This window comes from Caretta caretta, chromosome 5, assembly GCF_965140235.1.
Source record: "Caretta caretta isolate rCarCar2 chromosome 5, rCarCar1.hap1, whole genome shotgun sequence".
In the NCBI taxonomy this organism is placed as follows: domain Eukaryota; kingdom Metazoa; phylum Chordata; order Testudines; family Cheloniidae; genus Caretta; species Caretta caretta.
The window spans coordinates 107,874,370-107,893,263 of NC_134210.1; the positions used below are offsets into that span (position 1 = coordinate 107,874,370).

An 18,894-nucleotide genomic window follows, 5' to 3' on the forward strand; every position below is an offset into this window, starting at 1 on the left:
CCCTTTTAGCTTTTTAACCATACTGGAAACTAGCTGCAAGTTTCGACAATCCCTACCAAGCCCTACCATTAACTACCAAATCCTACTGCTGTTTAAGGTAACTGTTTCTCCAAGATCTTGTGAAGAAAGCGGGGGGAAAAACCACTAAGCCTCTGCCAATTTGGCCCCAATAGGCAGAAAAATGTCTTTCCTAACCTCCGAAACAGGCAATCAGACAGACCCATAGCACCCACAAAATATAATGGCTATATCATCCTACAGTTACAGGGAGGGGGGGAAGGGGCAGCACAACTGGCGTAAAAGCCTCCCAAGAACCCAGAATAAGATTTAAATTAATACACAGGGAAAGCAAGGGCCAGTCCATACTCCCTCCCCTCCCAGCTGCCCAATGGATGGATGACATGAGTAATTTGATATAAGACCTCATTTCTCAGTGGGCATGATTAGGAAGGTGAATGGAAGATTAAGTTGTAAATAATGGCATAACAAGCATTATGCTGGAACCAGTCTAGCTAAGATAAGCAGGATCACTCAAGTACTAAGGAGAATGGACAAGATAAATCTCGAATGTAGAGATCAGGTTATGTATGGACAGCACATAGACAGAGCATGCAGTACAGGGATTGCAGGGTGGATAAAAATCAATGATTTTTTAAAAACAAGTTTAAAAATCAGATTTTTTTTAATTTAAATTCAATTTTTTTGATAAAATGCTTTTTGAGGAAAAATCTATCTAAAGATCATTTTAATATACATTTCAGAGGAACAGCCGTGTTAGTCTGTATTTGCAAAAAGAAAAGGAGTACTTGTGGCACCTTAGAGACTAACCAATTTATTTGAGCATGAGCTTTCGTGAGCTACAGCTCACTTCATCAGATGTGTACCGTGGAAACTGCAGCAGACTTTATATACACACAGAGAATATGAAACAATACCTCCTCCCACCCCACTGTCCTGCTGGTAATAGCTTATCTAAAGTGAGAGTGGTCAGTTTAGATGAGCTATTACCAGCAGGAGAGTGAGTTTGTGTGTGTATGGGGGTGGGGGGGATGTGAGAAAACCTGGATCTATGCAGGAAATAGCCCGACTTGATTATGTAAAGAGTTGTCACTTTGGATGGGCTAGCACCAGCAGGAGAGTGAATTTGTGTGGGGGGGTGGAGGGTGAGAAAACCTGGATTTGTGCTGGAAATGGCCCACCTGTTGATCACTTTAGATAAGCTATTACCAGCAGGACAGTGGGGTGGGAGGAGGTATTGTTTCATATTCTCTGTGTGTATATAAAGTCTGCTGCAGTTTCCACGGTACACATCTGATGAAGTGAGCTGTAGCTCACGAAAGCTCATGCTCAAATAAATTGGTTAGTCTCTAAGGTGCCACAAGTACTCCTTTTCTTAATATACATTATAACTCAAAGGTATCTCATCATGGAATAGGGATTATAAATTCTAATTCTATAGTATGAGACAATATATTCATGTAGTGTTTAAGAAAAGTTTTGTAAATGTGTTCCAATAGTTCATGGTTTAAAGACCCAATCTTATGTGGTTCCAGGGGCTTCTGTGTAGATTATTTAGGTTAATCTTTCTATCTACCCAATGGAACTCAGTGCTCAGTCTAGAAGATACCTTCAGAGATGCTTAGTTTTGCAGTTCTCAGACTGTGGATTTGTGTCTACAGAGAGAACATGCTTGTTAACAGCAAAACTGTTTATAAATAAATAAATACTTAATTAATATAGAGAAGTGAGAAATAACAGATCTCAACCCTATTGTCCCTCTGTAAATTTGTGTACACAGAGTCAATCCCTTACCTCTCTCTAAAAGTGCAAAGTTTCAAAAAGTTCAATGAATAGAAGATTGTTGGGGGTGGAATAGATCTGGACAAGGAGAAGAAATCTGGAGATAAATGTGAGAAGGGAGGGACAGGTAGTAGAAACAAAAGTGAAGCTGTTTGAGCAACATATTCCAGAAGTCTTGAGGTCTTTCTGAGCGTAGCCTTCATTGATTTGAGATCTACTATACCGTTCTCTCACTAGAAGGGAAAACCTATAATGGTAGCAGGCCGTAGGAGATACCAAGTTTGGGACTATTTTAATGAAGTTCCTCTACCTATGGGTAAGACAGGCATGCGGCCAAAATGCAAACAGTGCAACAAAGAAATGCAAGGCCTGGTGGCCCAAATGAAAAAAAAACATCATGAGAAGTGTTCCTTCTCAGGAGGAAGCTGTGTTGAAGATGATGAAAGGAACATATCTGAACATGCAGGGTCTTCAGGTTGGTAAATTTTTTATTTTCTTAAGGACTGCCTGTCTTCCTTCTGGACTATTCTTCAGTTATCATGTTTGAGCACAAAATATAGTTGTTACTCTATGGTACTATTATTTTAGATGCAGTTGTGATAAAAAATAAATAGCTGAAATATACAGATCTTCCTTTTACAATTTCACCTTTAAAGTAGTACTGAGTGTCAGTGAATGCAATGAGTAATACTAAATGAGCAGTATGGTGATAATTATTAAATAACTGCATTGACTTATTTTGATTTAAATCAAATCCACCCTGAGGGATTGGTTCCTGAAAAGTAACCAAGCCAATCATGAACTGTGTGATGCAATGCACGCTCAGTATTAGCTAGTAAAGATGCATATAAATAAAAGTTTTGCTGTGTAACTTAGGATTTGTACCATGCATGCACCCTGTGTTTGAGCCTGGTCAGCTTGGGCACTGCTGTATGCCAAATAAAGGTACCTGAGCGATGAATTCCTGAGTTGAACTGAGTTTTTGGGAACCGAGTAGAAAAGGGTCTCGGAGTATCCCAACAGCATATAGAGCCTCAAAGGAATAGGGATCATCCCCATGTTCCCAGCAAGTGCTCCCTCCCCCTTTCTCATGTGACTGTCCCAATCACAGCCAGTCATATTAAGTTTCCCACCCAGTGGCCCACACGGGTAGCAATAAATCTTGCAAAGTATCATCAGCAAGAACAAACCATACAGAGATTTGAATGAATTAATGCAAAATCAGCTTCCCCTCCTTCTGTAACTGGGGCTAATTGCTATAAAATAACAGTAAAGTTTCTTTGTAAGTCAAAGTACATATTTTGAATTATAATGTAGTTAAATAATACGTATAACTTTTAATATTTATTCTAAATATGAACAGCAATAAATATAGGACCCAGTCCTGCAGTTCTTATTCATTCAAAAGTCCCTCTAGTTTACAAGGAAATTTGGCATGAATGAAAGTTGAAAGATTAGACTCAAAACTAGATATGGATGTGAAATGGTTTCCCCATCCTATGTGAATTTTCATTTAAAAAATATTCTATCAGAAATTGGGACAAAAGAAGTTGAGAAAACAAAAACAATTTCATGAACTGATCATATAAAAAAAATCAGATTGCATCAGTTGAAAAGACTTGTTTCAATAATTTAAAAACTTTTAGATTTTGACCTTTATTTTAAACACTTATTTTTAGTATAAATTAACTAAAATTTTGAAATTAAAGTCATTTTTCACCAAAAATGAAACTTCATTTCCACCATTTCAAAACTTCCTCTTCTGATTTTTAAAAAAAGATTAATAAAAACTTTCATGTGGACAGTTTCAATTTTGACAAATCGGCATTTTTGGAAAAAAAACAAACAAAACGCTTTGTAGGAAAATTCCTGACCAGTTCTACTGAAAACCAGAATAACAATAAGGGCACCTGGCCATGCTGTGATAGTTAAGGATCTTTCAGTTACAGCAAAAACTCCTATTCCTTTGGTCTTATGGGCCACAAGAATTGCATACCAAATGAGACACATAATTCAAATAATCCAGTATCCTGTCTCATACACTGGCCAGAACCAAATACTTGAGAAGAAGATGAAAGTAATAGTAGACAATGATGGAAACGCCTTCGTAACATAAAACAGTTAGTAGTTGTCTTATGCCTTGACATTGGCAGATTTATAGCCTTTCTTTAAAAAAAAGTATCAAATCTAATGTAATTCTGAATGCTTTTTTTAAACCATATAAATGCCTAATTCTTCTCTAATTCCTGCTGATCTCTTAGCCTTATTGATACCACATGGCAATGAGTTCCATGAATTAATTGTGCGACATGTAAACAAATATTTCTTTTTATAGCTTTTCAATAGGTTTCCTTCTGTTTTATTGAGTATCCCCTGGTTCTCGTATTATCAGTAAGGTAAGGATAATTAGTAGAGTTAACTAGTAGTAAAATAACTTAGATGCTTAACTGCCACTTTTGGCACCTGAATCCCAAAATCAGGCCCACTGGGATTCACAAAACTCCCACTCAGATGCCCCAAGTCCTGTAGATGCCTAAATTCACTCAGCACCCAATTTTTTATACAAAAAAGTGGTAGGTGCATAAGTTTACATCTTAGCATCTGGACACCTAAGCAATGTACCAACTGGGAAAAGATAGGTGTTCCTTTACCTAACTCACCTGCAGGGCCTGATCCAATCAGCGTGTTAAGACCTCAGCTACCATATCTGACCCCTGTAGATAAGCTTACACAAAACAGCTGGCCATGGGGCAGATCCCAGTTCAAACCTTTCAAACCTCTCCCACAGGTGTAGCAGTAACTTGGACCAGGGGTGTTCCACATACCCGGTTAGTATCCTAATCACTGAGCTAAAAGTTATGAAGGTGCTCCTCCTCCTCTTCCTTTCCACCTTGCTTCTTGCTAAAATGGTGTATGCACCTAATCCCAAGAGAGGTTTGCAGTTGAGAATCCCAACTGCAGCCTGGATTTAGGTGTCTATCTCCAAGAGAGGGGCAGGGCTTAGTACACAACTTTTGGATTGGCATCTCCTATTAGCTACCTTAGGTGAGGAGCCACTTAGCATGCTGGCTTTTGTGAATCCCATTCTGAGGTGCCTATCTTTTCCTATTCTTTGTACAGGGATCCCAGACACTGAACTCAGGCTTTGTGAATCTTGTGAATCCCAGTGATTTTCTAGGAACCTAAAAGTTAGGCGTGGTGACACTCAGCATCTCCATGCCAAAGTTCCTTTGTGAATCTAGCACTTAGTGTTTGAGCTACCTTCTCTATATCATCCATTACTAGGGTGACCAGACGTCCCGATAAAATCGGGACTTTCCCGATATTGAGCATTTTGTCCCGCGTCCTGACCAAAGCACGGTCGGGACACCATTTTTCCCGATATTTTGTTTTGGGCGTGTTTTTTCTTCTCCCCTGGGCGGCGGTGACAGGCAGGGGGTGCTCACCCGGTGGCGGTCCCAATATTTTGTATTTAGCATCTTGTCACCCTATCCATTACTGTATATGCTTCTATCATATCCCCTCTACTATGCAATCTCAGTCTTTTCATGCCTCTAATCATTTCAGTTCCCTGTTGGAACCCCCTCTTATTACTGTTATATCTTTTTGGCAGATAAGGTGACTACAAGTGAACACATATTTGAGCCAGTTCACTGATTCTTAATTCAAAAGCAACTCAACTGGCTCTGTTTCTGCCTTCCACCTTCTCTCAGCAGTAGAATCCACCATTAAAACTCCTCATTTTCAGCCTCAATTTAAAAATACATGCTTAAAAGTAATTTTCATTCATTGCCCTCCTCACTCAGCTGCATTCACCCATGCTTTCTCTCTTATTCTGATTCACAGGTGGTATAGAAGACTGATATAAAAATCATGTCCTCCTCTCCCCATAGACACCACATAGTGATTATTTCAGTTCCAGTTTACAAAAAATCTCTCTTTGAAAGATCCAACTACTTAATCCCCTGCGTTTCCTGAAGGGTTTAATGGTGCTCTCTCTGAATCAGATTAGCACGACGGCTGTAGGATTTGGTCCAGGACAAAGAGTTGAGAGATCCCAACTGTGACTGTGAAAACCCAGCTATTGGCTAAATCCTGCAATCACTATTTCTTAATCAGTCATATCTCCTGTTGATTTCAATGGTAGTTTTGAATGAATGATGAATGCAAGATTTGGCCCTATAAATAGCATTTTACAGACCTGGGTAAATCAGAAGTAAAGCTAATGGACATAAGGATGAATAGTCTTGCATTTTATATTATAGTGTATAATTTTTCTTTTCATTTAAATCACTTTTAGATGATCATTTACTGAAACAGCATACTGTTTATCAACAAATGGACACTGACAGTGAAAGAAATTCCCAAGCAGAACTTAAACACCTTTTTCAAAAAGCTACTTATAACAAAAGATTTGATTTGGGAATATCGAACAATACCCTAAATAAAACTGCATGAGAAGACAATTTGTACAGCTTTAAGATGCAAACTGGTGTACACTGAAGTTATGATACACATTTGAAAGAAAAAGTTCAATTACTCTATGAGAATTTTTTTTTCATCTCCTTTATTATGAACTATTTGTGACCCCATTTAAAGAAGATTTCTCAGGGGATACTACCCTGTCAGGATGAATTCAGTTCAAGTGACAGTTGGTGTATACTGCACTGACTTTGGCTTGTGTGCTGAAAGAAGTTAGCTTGGGAGATTTATAGCCGAAGATTGAATCTAGCAGTTCACCATAAACTCAATTTATCATCAGACATTACCTTATAAGATAGTTCCACAAGGTAGAAAAATTATGCGGCAGGTTTCATTAATTCTTTGGCATATGTGACTGGGTTCTAAGGATATATAGCTTCAACATGAACATTTCATTGTGGATTGACTTTATTACCTACAGTTCACATGAACATATGCCCATAAATCTTATAAATGACAAAAGCAGCATCCCAGGGCAGTTTTTCCTGTTAAGTTGCTAACCTAAAACAGCAACTTATTTCCCTAACCTATTAACTCAAAAGCAGGCTTGCATTATGATCCAAACCCACAAAGACTATACAGCATTAGATTCATGAAAATTGCACAGATATACATAAAATCAGCTCAAATACCAAACACAGCTCTACTACTCCACACATATTTGAATATATTAAATGGGTGATCTCCATGATTCAGGGTGGCATCTAGAATTAATGGGAATCCACAGAACAGATAATGCACATGGTAAAACTCATGGAGACAGGATCTAGTCTAGAGCTTTCAGTGTCACACTCTCAGCTGTGGAACTCCTTCCTATCATAAATTCAGCTGGTCATATAAAATGACCTGGATCATCCAAAATTTTGATCTTTCAGTCAACCAGGAAATAGAAAAGTTGTGCAGATCTCAAAGATCCTTAGGGTTGGGATTTAACCAGAAAGTTGTTGGACCAGTCTAATTCCAATAAATCAGCACCCAAACTCAGGAGATAAACCTATCTATGCTGCAGTGCCTGGGGATGTCAGAAATATGAAAGCTGATTTGTTCGATGGACAAGGACTTTTTTTTTTTTAGTGCACACAAAGCTAGTTGTTGAGGGTTTTTTTGGTGGGTTTTTTTGGGCGGAGGGTGCTGTGTTTTTTTTTAATATTATCTGCTTTTGTAGATGTGGTTATTATGGAGTCAGCAATTTGTTACATGATTTTGTCTGACCATGTCTAAATGTATCTGGTTGATCTGTGTGAGACTTTTACCGTACAATATGAATTTGCTACTTTAATGCCTATTATATATCATGAAAACTCAAGACACTGAGTTAACTATTCAAAAACGTTTCACTTACTAGGAGAATTAGATATAAAAGACAACACTGAGTTTCATAAACTATACACTAGAATGGAAGAGAGTTTGTATTTTCCAGCTAGAGCAATGCTACCTCAAATTCTAGGAGAAGCTGATGAATTGCCTAAATCTTTGGTTGATTGCCACAGATATTCCAATCCTGCTTTCTTAGTAGTGAAATATGGCTATATGCCCTTACAGTTTCTGTAGAATATTATTTAACTACACTTTTGCCTGAGGGTTGATGGCTTTGGATGTACTTGGGGCTTTAATACAGCCAATTTCATAAAGCCGAAAACAATTATGAGCCAAATTAGCTAAGAGGAAGAATATAATAAGAAAATGTGAATGAGAACTGGAAATCATTTAAGAATACGTTATTAGAGGCACAAAAAACACTATCTTATCACTTAGGAAGAAGGATGTATTAGTTAAAAAGCCAACCTGGGTTAGAGAGGAAGAGAAGGCAGCTATAAAATAAATAAATAAATAAATATAAATCAGAAGTTGGGAATTGGGACACAAGAAAAAATAAAAGTCTATGGCCAGCAGTGTTAAGGACAATAAGGAGGAGTTTTTTAAAGTATTTTAGAAACAAAAAAGAATCCTGACCATGGTATCAGTCCATTACTAGATGAAAACTTGTCAATAATAATGCACAAAAGACAGACGCATTCAATAAATATTTCTGTTCTGTATTTGAGGAAAAAGAGAGTATATAGCCTCATCATATGGTGACAGCACTCTTTCCATTCCACTAGTATCTCTGGATGCTGTTAAACAGAAACTACTGAAGTCAGACCTTTTTAATTCAGCAGGTCCAGATAACTTGCATCCAAGAGTTTTAAAAGAGATGGCTGAAGAGCTTTCTGGGTCTTTAATATTGATTTTCAGTAAATTCTGGAAGACTGAGTAGATTCCAGAAAACTGGAAAAAAATCTAATGTTTTGCACCCAATTTTTTAAAAGGGTAAATGGGATGACCCAATTAATTATATGCCTGTCAGCCTGATATTAATCCCAGGTAAAATAGTGGAGCAGCTGATACAAGACTCTATTAAATCAAGAATTAACTGAGGGCAATGTAATTAATGCAAATCAACATAGATTTATGGAAAATACATCCTATCAAACTAACTTGATATTTTTGATGAGATTATAAATTTGATTGATAAAGCTTATAGTGTTGATGTAACAGACTTCTGAAAGGCTTCTGATTAAAAAACTAGAATATAAAATTAACATGGTATAACCCACACACCTTCTGGGTGTTCTGTCCCATCTGGTGGCACTGACACCACTTAGAGAGAGTTAAATGAGTCCACTCTATAGCCTTAGCTAGGAGGCATCTGTCTTTTAGCTCATCCACTAAGTTCCAGAGGTCCCCAGTTCGATCCTGCCCACCGACGACCGGGATCTGTTGGCGTTACAATGGTACACGCTAAATGGACTAAAAACTGGCTAACTGATAGGTCTCAAAATGTAATTGTAAATGGGGAATCGTCATCAAGCAGCTGTGTTTCCATGGGGTCCTGCAGTGATCATTTCTTGGCCCTATGATATTTAACATTTTATCAATGACCTGGAAGAAAACAAAATAATCCCTGATAAAGTTTGCTAGGGGAGTGGTAAATAACAAAAAGAAGAGGTCACTGATTAAAAGCAATCTGAATAGCTTGGTTGCTGGGTGCAATCAAGCAATATGCATTTTAACATGGCTAAATGTAAATGTATACATCTAGGAGCTAAGAATGGAGACCATACTTACAGAATGGGGACTCTATCTTGGGAAGCACAACTCTAAAAATGATCTGGCGGTCACGGTAGATAATCAGCTGAACATAGTTCCCAATGCGATGTTGTCACCAAAAGAGCTAATGTGATCCTGAGATGCATAAAAAAGTAACTCTTGCCTAGGAGCAGAGAGGTTATTTTGCTTCTGTATTTGGCAAGGGGAAGATCATGGATAGAATCCTACATCCAGTTCTGGTGTCCACAATTCAAGAAGGATGTTGATAAATTGGAGAGGATTCAAAGAAGACCAGTGCGAATGGTTAAAAGATTAGAAAACATGCCGTATAGTGATAGACTCAAAGAGCTCAATATGTTTAGTTTAACAAAAAGGTTAAGGGAGTGATTTGACTAGTCGAAGTATCTGCATGGGGAAAAAATATTTAATAATGGTATCCTTCAGTCTAGCAGAGACAAATATAATGCAATCCAATGGCCAGACGTTGAAGCTAGACAAATTTAGACTGGAAATAAAGTGTGAAATTTTGACAGTGAGGGTAATAAAACCATTGAAAATTTACACAGGGTTGTGGTGGATTCTCCATCATTAACACTTTTAAAATCAAGATTATATTTTTAAAAGATATGCTCTAGAAATTATTTTGGGGATATTCTAGGGTTCTACAGGAGGTCAGACTAGGTGAACAAAGTGGTCTCTTCTGGCCTTAGAATCTATTAAATAAATCTAGCTGTCATTTGTCTGTCTGCTGAGAAAAGCCTAGGAATGAAAGGATTCACTGCTCAATTCTACAAAAACTTTTACCAGACCAGGTGCGAGGAATGTTTGTCAAATTGTAAGTGACACCAAACAATAAAGACTACCAGAGAAATTGAGGACAGTTATTCTTAAGAAAAGAAAGTCTCTTATTTTCTCAAAACTATGGGTAAGTCTCACTAATTTATCAAAAAGTGAGATTTCAGCAAAATTCCGGGAATTCTTCTTGCAAAAATGTTAGCACCATCTGATTACCTGTGAAAACCCACCTAAGTTAATCAATGGAGGACATCATCAGAAGATTATTAAATACAACCTACCAATCCAAGCAAATAGATGAACCAATCCTTTCATTGCCCGCTGAAAAGGCATTTGACTGCAGTGAGTAGACATGTCATGCACTTCTGTTATCTGGATTGCAATACTGGTCAAAGGTTCCAATAAGAATCTGGGCTGCAACATGCTAAATGCTGCACAAAAACTCAGATAAACAAGGTTCCTGCCCTGAACAGCTTACAACACAATTTAAAAACAAAATACAGAAAGGTTGGAGAATGTATGGCAAAGGCAATGAAAATAAAGTCAGGTGCTTACATAGATTTAGCTATTGCGAAACTTGATGGTTCCAAAATCATTCTATAGATGTTTAGCAAGTTACGTTTTGGAAATAACTAAAGTATAAATATTCTATACTCTCATCTAAGAATGGTATTGCGAATGAACAGACATCGTTCAGAAGATTTTAACCTTGGTTAAGGTACTCCTCAAGGATGTCCACTTCCATTCCTTGTGACTTTTTTACCAGCCATAAAATCATTAGCTATTAAATTCCAGCCAGGGTGCTTTAGGCTTTCAGATAAAGCACAGCATGCAGAAACTATGGCTGTATGTAAATTACATTATGGTTAGGAGGTCACATATTTGAGGTCACAATATCAATTGTCCAAAATTAGAAACGATGTTACTGTTAAGAAATAGGATTCAAAATTTATAGGAATGGAAACAGATGTTTTCCATATTTTCCCAAATTATTTATTATTCTCAAAAGGCAATAATAATCTCCTTTTTGCCTTTAAGTAATTCTTGCCCTGCTCTAGAACAGCGTTTCTCAAATGCGGCCACCATGGCCACACGCGGCCACCAGGGGCTTTTCTTGTGGCCACAGCCTTGTGGGCTGTGTGTCGGAGGGGGAAGGGGGTGAAGGGGGGATTAACAGCCCCTCCCTCTCCCTGTTGCTCTTGGATGCAACACCTTGGTGTTGGTTGCTGGGGCTGCCAGCAGGGGTTGGGCCCTGCCCCCCTCTGGAGATACCTGGAGCACAATGCTGGAGGAGCAGGCAGCTGGTGAGTTCCCACCATCTCAAGGGTGGTGGGGCTCAGGCTTTGGGCTTCAGTCTGGGGTGGTGGGCTGGCAGGCTTTGGCAGCGGGGCTTTGGCCTCTAGCCCCCCACTGCCTCCTCTAGCCCCTCATCCAGGACTTAAATTTGTCCCCGGGCCTGGCAGGGCTAAGTAAGTCTGCTGTGAAAGTGAAAAGTGATATTTATATGTTAATATCACTTTTAACAACAGACTTTTTAGCTAGCAATCAATAACTTACAATGATTTGGACGTATATATGTGCATATTTATTTGTTTTTCTTAAAGCTAATTAAGTATTTTAGGAAAAAGTGTGACAGCAGCCCCCATCAAGAGTTGGTGGCGGCACTCTGAGGACACCAAAAATTTTGTCCTGAGAACCCCTGCTCTAGAACTACCACAGCAATTATTCAAAAACAGATGCAAAACATGTCCTGAAAATTGCAAAAGCACATTTAAAAGCAGCTACGACTATGCTACAAAGAAAAAAGGGGAAGATTGTAACTGGCCCACATTGGATGCTAGAGGACAGGAAAAGGTGTAGGAGCCTCCTACCCTTATCCTATGGGTCACTTTGAAGAGTCATAATTACGGTGAGCCAATGCTGGGCTGCCCAAAGTGGGCAGCAGATGTAAATGGTAGGTTGTTGTTGTGGGTTAAGGTACTAATGCATAACACAACAGGCATTCAATTCCTGGCCCTGCCACAGACTGTGTGTGACCTTAGACATGCCACTTAATCTCTCAGTGGCCCCCTTTCTGTAAATATGGGGATACTAATACAATCTAAACAGACAACTCAGAGAAATGAAGCAAGTCCTTGGGCCAGAGATTAAGTTTTACTGTGTATATGTAGAGTGCCTAGCACAATGGGGTACTGATCTTAGTTGAAGATTAGCAGCACTTCCATAAAATAAAATAATCATGGTGGCAGTTCTGCTGCATTCCGCATTCTCCAGGGACTCAGGAAGAGCATGGCTGAGGAAATCCTCTTGACACCCTCTATTCCCCCACTGCAATACACACCCATTAAACAACAATGGTGACAGGTTTCAGAGTGGTAGACGTGTTAGTCTGTGTCAGCAAAAACAATGAGGTGTCCTCGTGGCACCTTAGAGACTAACAAATTTAATTGTTATGCCCAGATAAATGTGTTAGTCTCTATGGTGCCACAAGAACTCCTTGTTGTTTAAACCACAATGCAACCCTAAATACAAAAAAGCTTTAAATCCAATAGAAAGAAAGACAAAGGAAAGAGACATAACCAGTCTCAGTACTACGAAGACAGAAACGTGTGCACAACCTGTTGGAAAAGCATATTTGGAAGTAGTTATTAATGGTACACAATCGAGCTGGAAGGGTATATCAACTGGGGTCCCATAGGAATCTGTCCTGGGTCCAGTTCTATTCAGTAGCTTCATAAATGGTATACAGAGAACACTTATAAAGCTTGCAGATGATACCATGCTGGGCGGGATTGCAAGCACTGTGGAGGACAGAATTAGAATTCAAAATGATCTTGACAATCTGGAGAAATGGTCTGAAATAAATAGGATGAAATTCAATAAGGGCTAATGCAAAATACTACACTTAGGAAGGAATAATCAATCACACAGATACAAAATTGGAATGATGGCCTAGGATGGAGTGTTGCAGAAAAGGACCTGGGAGTTAGAGTGGATCACATACTACAGGGGTTCTCAAACTGGCAGTTGGGAAACCTCAGGGGATCAGGAGGTTATTATATGGGGGGGTCACGAGCTGTCAGCCTCCACCACAAACCCCACTTTGCATCCAGTATTTATAATGGTGTTAATATATATATAAATTTATGGGGAAGGGGGATCGCACTCTGAGGCTTGCTGTGTGAAAGGGGTCACCAATACAAACGTTTGAGAATCACTGACACACTACATAGGAGTCAACAATGTAACACTGTTGCAAAAAAAGCAATCATCATTCTGGGATATATTAGCAGGAGTGTTCTAAGCAAGACATGAGAAGTAATTCTTCCACTCTACTCAGTACTGATTAGGCCTCAACTGGAGTATTGCGCCCAATTCTGGACATTTCAGGAAAGATGTGGAAAAACTGGAGGAAGTCCAGAGTACAATTAAACAATTAAACATCCAGAAAATGTGACCTATGAGGAAAGATTGAATAAAATCAGGTTTGTTTAGTCTGGAGATGAGAAGACTGAGGGGAGGACATAGAATATCAGGGTCGGAAGGGACCTCGGGAGATCATCTAGTCCAACCTCCTGCTCAAAGCAGGACCAATCCCCAATTTCCTTTTTTTTTTTTTTTTTTGTTCCCAGATCCCTAAATGGCACCCTCAACGATTGAGCTCATAACCCTGGGTTTAGCAGGCCAAAGCTTAAACCACTGAGCTATCCCTCCCCCCATGACATGATATCACTCTTTATAACAACCACTTAATATTACACACAGCAGACTAGCCTCATACCAAATAGACCTTCTTGAGTCCTACGTGGACTTGTGGTCCATAAATCCAGCCCCACACCTACTGTCAAAAAGTTCAGATTTGCAGACCAGGTTCTGGACCATGTCTAATCCAAACCTTACAAAAGGTTCACCTTTGAATCAGTGCATAGAATGGTCTGAAACAATGTAGTTCTTAGAATTTTCAAAGCCTGGTTCATCCATCTCTAATGTGGCTTCCTCTAGTGGAACATCACCTTTTCAGGTGCAGTCAGCTGTTTTAAGATCCAATAATCTGTGAAGATTTGCTTCCATGAAAAGTTGATTGGCAGGGTAAGAGTAACAAGTTATATCAGTGGATCAGTTTTGAAGCCACAAAGCCCTACATGTATCACTGATGATGCCAGAGAGCAAGCATATAGGGATGCCATTAGTAACAGAGGAAACACTTTTCTCAGGCCACTTTACCTAATTTCAGACAGTGACAAGACTATTTTCGTCAGGAACCAGATGAGTTCATGAGAACTACAGGGCAGAATACATACGAGTCCATAATACTATCTAAGGTCTACTGCCACTGTATTTTTCTTTCACAAGAAGCCTGTAAATTTCCAGAACTGTCATCAGTAATAGTTATTTTATACTTTATACTTTAAAGATGCAATGGATGTCAAACTTTCGTTGACAAACCACTTAGAAAAATTGCTCTTACTGATTTTATACAAACTTATAAGGCATTAGAGACATTCTTCTGGAAACATCCATCCATTTCCGATATTTTTGACAGTGTAACATGAACGAGTTAAATAATAACAATGATTAATAAAATAGCAAGTTTCATTTCAATGCCTAAATAGGGCACCCCTGAATTAAAATCTGAAATTCTGCAGGAAAACTAAGATTTAAAAGCAATCAGTCTGGCTGACATATGAATGTCATCAAATTTGAACAGTCATGCCTGGTCAGAAGAATGTCCCCATGAAAATACCGTCTTCTCTGAATTTGAAAGTTAGTTTAAAAGGATATAGAACTTGGAGAAACCACAAATAGATTTCTACGCCTAATTAGCTTGAATCAGGAAAATAAGAATATAACAGGTATATAAACCTCAAATCTACTGGGCAAAAATAATGATGGGCCTGAACAAAATCTCTGAATCCAAATACTCTCAAATTTACAGAGTTTGTGTCTGGATCCTAATTTCAGAGATATCACCATTCTCCATATTAGGCCTTAAAAACCCAGAATCTGAGCACTACTAACATTTTGCAAAAGTTTGGATCTGAAGCTACTTTTTTGGTTTGCCCCCCTTTAAAAGGAGAATGGAGCTAATAGGTATTTGTTGTTTATGTGCACTTATACATTCAACCACCTTGTTCTCTTACTCAGATTTAAATTTTCTGACAAAGGCCTTTGGAAACAAGTATTTTGACTCCTAAGAAGGGCAAAATATCTTAAGTGCATGGTGTCTTTTCCTGATTTGGAGGCAAAAAGTTCACTTCAACCTTAGGGGTAGAAACATTCCCAAGTTGAGGTGACCTCAGGACCGGCTCTAGGCACCAGCAAAGCAAGCACCTGCTCTGGGCGGCACATTTCCAGGGGCGGCATTCCGGCCATCCTTTGGGGTGGGGGGCAGTTGCGCTCTCGGAGCTGTGCCACTTAGAACTGGCGAGGGTGCCATGCCCCCAGCTGCGGCGGGAAGGGGAAGCCCCATCCCCGGGGTGCTGAGCTGCCAGGGCCCAGCCGCTACCTGGGGAGGAGTGGGCGAGTCCTGCCAGGGAGCCGGGGCTGCGCGGCCTCCTCTGCGCACTGGCTGCTGCGTTGCCTTGTGCCACCCCTTATATTGGGGCTTCTCTGCGAGGCCGGGCAGGGGAAGGGGGAAAGCCCCTGCAGGCGCTGGGAGAAGGTAACATCACTCCCTCCTCCTCCAGCGCCGCCTGCGAGCCCCAGCCCCACCGGAGCTTGGGGCAGCAATTTTTTTGCTTGGGGTGGCAAAAAACCTAGAACCGGCCCTGGGTGACCTCAGGGGCAACATCATAATTCAGACAAAAATAATCATAAGTTGTCACCGTGATGGGAATTTACAGTAGTTGCCATACCTATTCCATGCTATTAAACCATTTGAATATGCCATTATAGTCTTGAAGCCTCCGTGACAGTGAGGAGTGAGTAAAAAAAGAGGCACCTTGTCAATAAAAATCCCTTAGGTGATCAACAGCTGGTCCAAAATTTTCAAACAAGAAGTGTTTTTGTTGAAAAATGGCCTTTTATCAAGAATGAAAAAAGTGATGAAAACCTGATTTTTATAAAAAACATTACAGAAAAATCCATGATAATTTAGAGAAAATATATTACCATGTTTCAGTATTTAAAAAATTCAATCCACTCTAATACTGAGGTACATGCCGAGGCCACTAACTGAAATAATACACCATGTGATACACTATTCTTCCTACATGCAAAAAGATTTTAGATGTTGAACCAATGCAGGGCACTGAAATAATCTATGTCTATTAAGTGACACAGACCTAGACACGTTTTGGCTAAAATAAATGCAATAAAATATTAAAGATTCACAAAGGTCTTTGTAGAAATAAATCATAATCCAATGGTGGATACGGGCATAAAGGCATTGTATGATGAGGTGTACAGGCTCTTCAGGATTCATCAAGAGAACAAACGTGAGCCCAAAGCAACCTTCCCAGTGCTCATTCCTGTATATAAGACCAATTACTCCTATATCTATTGCAGGGATGTACCCAGGACCATGTGGGCTCCTTTGTGAGATGGTCCTTATTACCCTGCCAGTCCTTGTTACAATAGGCGCTGAAACTAGGAGTGGGGGTGGGGGGTGCCTGCCGCACCCCTCTGGCTTGAAGTGGTTTCCATTATATACAGGGTTTACAGTTTGGTTCAATGGCTCTCAGAACCCCCACTATAAAAATTGTTCCAGCAACCCTGCTTGTTACCCAGCAAGAGGTGCATAACCTGCTGGCCTTCTCTGAGACAATCTACAGGAGAACTCCCCCGAAGAGCTTGGAAAGATTTATTTATCCTTTGGACTGTTTGTTTATAATTTGCTAGTTAGAGTTTGAGAGTAAGAATGGGAAAGAGATTCTTGGCCTAAATTAAAGAGATTGTCAATTTGTTTTATGTTCTCTTAAAGGCACCCCAGGATGGGGGATAATGGGGACAGCCAGAATCCAGAGTGTCCAGTGTTGCTTCTTCAAGCAGCAAAACCACAAGCCTAGTAGAAGGTTAAACAAAAAGCTGAGCTGTATCTAACAGTGGAATAAGTGGAAGGTGGGACGTGATATAGGACCACTTCCCTACACTCTAAAATACATGTATTACATGAATGTCCTGAGTAACAGAAGACACAATAAAAATATATTTGGACACTTATTAGTAATTAACTTCTTAAAAAATTAAGTGGAAATGGTGCTCCAGCACACACTCTTATCATAACAGGTTCAGGCCACTTAAATATATCCTGAAAAAGTTAACTGGTATACATGAAGGATCATCCATATAATGGCAGCTTAAAACAATATTCATTAAGGTTGTAACCAAAACCTACATTAAATGTTTAATTAACTACAGAAGCAGTCAATTAAAAATATGAAATTAAAGAGCTAATTACTCTCTCCCATCGTTGTGATCCTATTTTATAGGCTACAAGATGTAGTTGGTGGTTTTAATCTGCTCCTGTTCTGTCCTTGACATTTATAAAATACACTCAAGATCAAATACAGCACATATTAATTATTATTCACCATTACTGAATATATAAGTTATTCATTTAACATCAGAAGTGAAAGGATTATTGTTCTTAAATGGATTTATCAGACCTCCTGCAGTTCATTGTTCAGTGAATGGAAATAGGTTTCTACTTAACTGTGCACAGAACCTAATGCATTTCTAAGCCTATACTTTGCACTCCATTGACCCAGAAATAGCTTATTAACACAAAAAAAAAACAAAAAACAAAACTTTTTGCAAACAATCTCTCAGAACGAAGGTTATTTGGTTCATATGCCTGAATTTCAAACAAAGAAAATAATCATATTTTGACTAGTTATGTTTCTAACCAGAATAAAAGAAGAGAGAAGAACGTACCGGTCATATTCGGTCACTCATTACTTGTCAATTACAGAGAAACGGAAAATCCAGAACAGAGGACCCACTCTGAAAGAAGAAGGGAAAAAAGCGACATGATAGTACATTGTACCGAAACTCGGTGTAAGAATGTAAAAACATACTGGGTGGCAGTGTGCCTATTTTAAACTCAGAGCTTTGTGGGAGATTTAGCACATTGTCACTGATCTATTAATTACTGCTTAGAGTCCTAATTAATGCACAGAATCCCCATGTTTAAAACCCTCTAGGTGAAGTCTGCAAGTGCTGGTTGGCTGTAGCTGTCCAAAGTGTGAGGGCCAGAGTCAGGGCTGGGGAGAATGCATACTGTCCCTCAAAAAAACGCAAACAGCTTAAGCAACCTGGCAGCATGGCCCTGGAACCATACTGTCAAGGACTCCCATTCTTGTCCGTGGTCTCCCCTTGAAGTATTAAGGAGAAGTTCTGCATGGTGAAGGGGTGTGTGCTGGGGAGGGGTGAGAGGGCATTCAGCTGGTTTTTTTGCAGGCACAATCTGCACTGCCTCCAGCCCGAAATCTGGCTCTCACAGACATCTTTTGACCTGTTGTGAGCTCTCTGTGGGCCCAGGGAGTACGCAGGATGACGTTACTATGGTGGGGACATTCCGTACCCTGATCCAGGATGACAGGAAAAATCTCTCTCTTGATAATTACACATTGAAAAATCCTGCCCGGTATTTGCCAACCCCAATTGTTCAAAAACATTAGTCAGGAACCCCAAATGATATATTTGCCTTCAAAAATGAGATTTGTTTAAAAAACTAAAATTTGGGGTTCTTTTAATTGCCTTTGGTGTTTGAGCCTTTGAGGTACT

General features: G+C 39.4%; 1 protein-coding gene across 38 annotated transcripts in view; it reads right to left on the reverse strand.

The window, feature by feature from the left end:
* The window catches only part of PTPRD (protein tyrosine phosphatase receptor type D), a 1,703,394-nt gene that overhangs the window by 1,603,603 nt on the left and 80,897 nt on the right, over window positions 1-18,894 (reverse strand). For 36 of the 38 annotated variants that reach the window (XM_048850700.2, XM_048850703.2, XM_048850701.2 and 33 more), the window contains exon 3: window positions 18,043-18,111. The exons of the other annotated variants lie outside the window; for them this stretch is intronic. The gene's annotated coding sequence lies outside the window, so the exon portion shown is untranslated. The remainder of the gene's footprint in view (window positions 1-18,042; window positions 18,112-18,894) is intronic. 38 annotated transcript variants of the gene reach the window in all.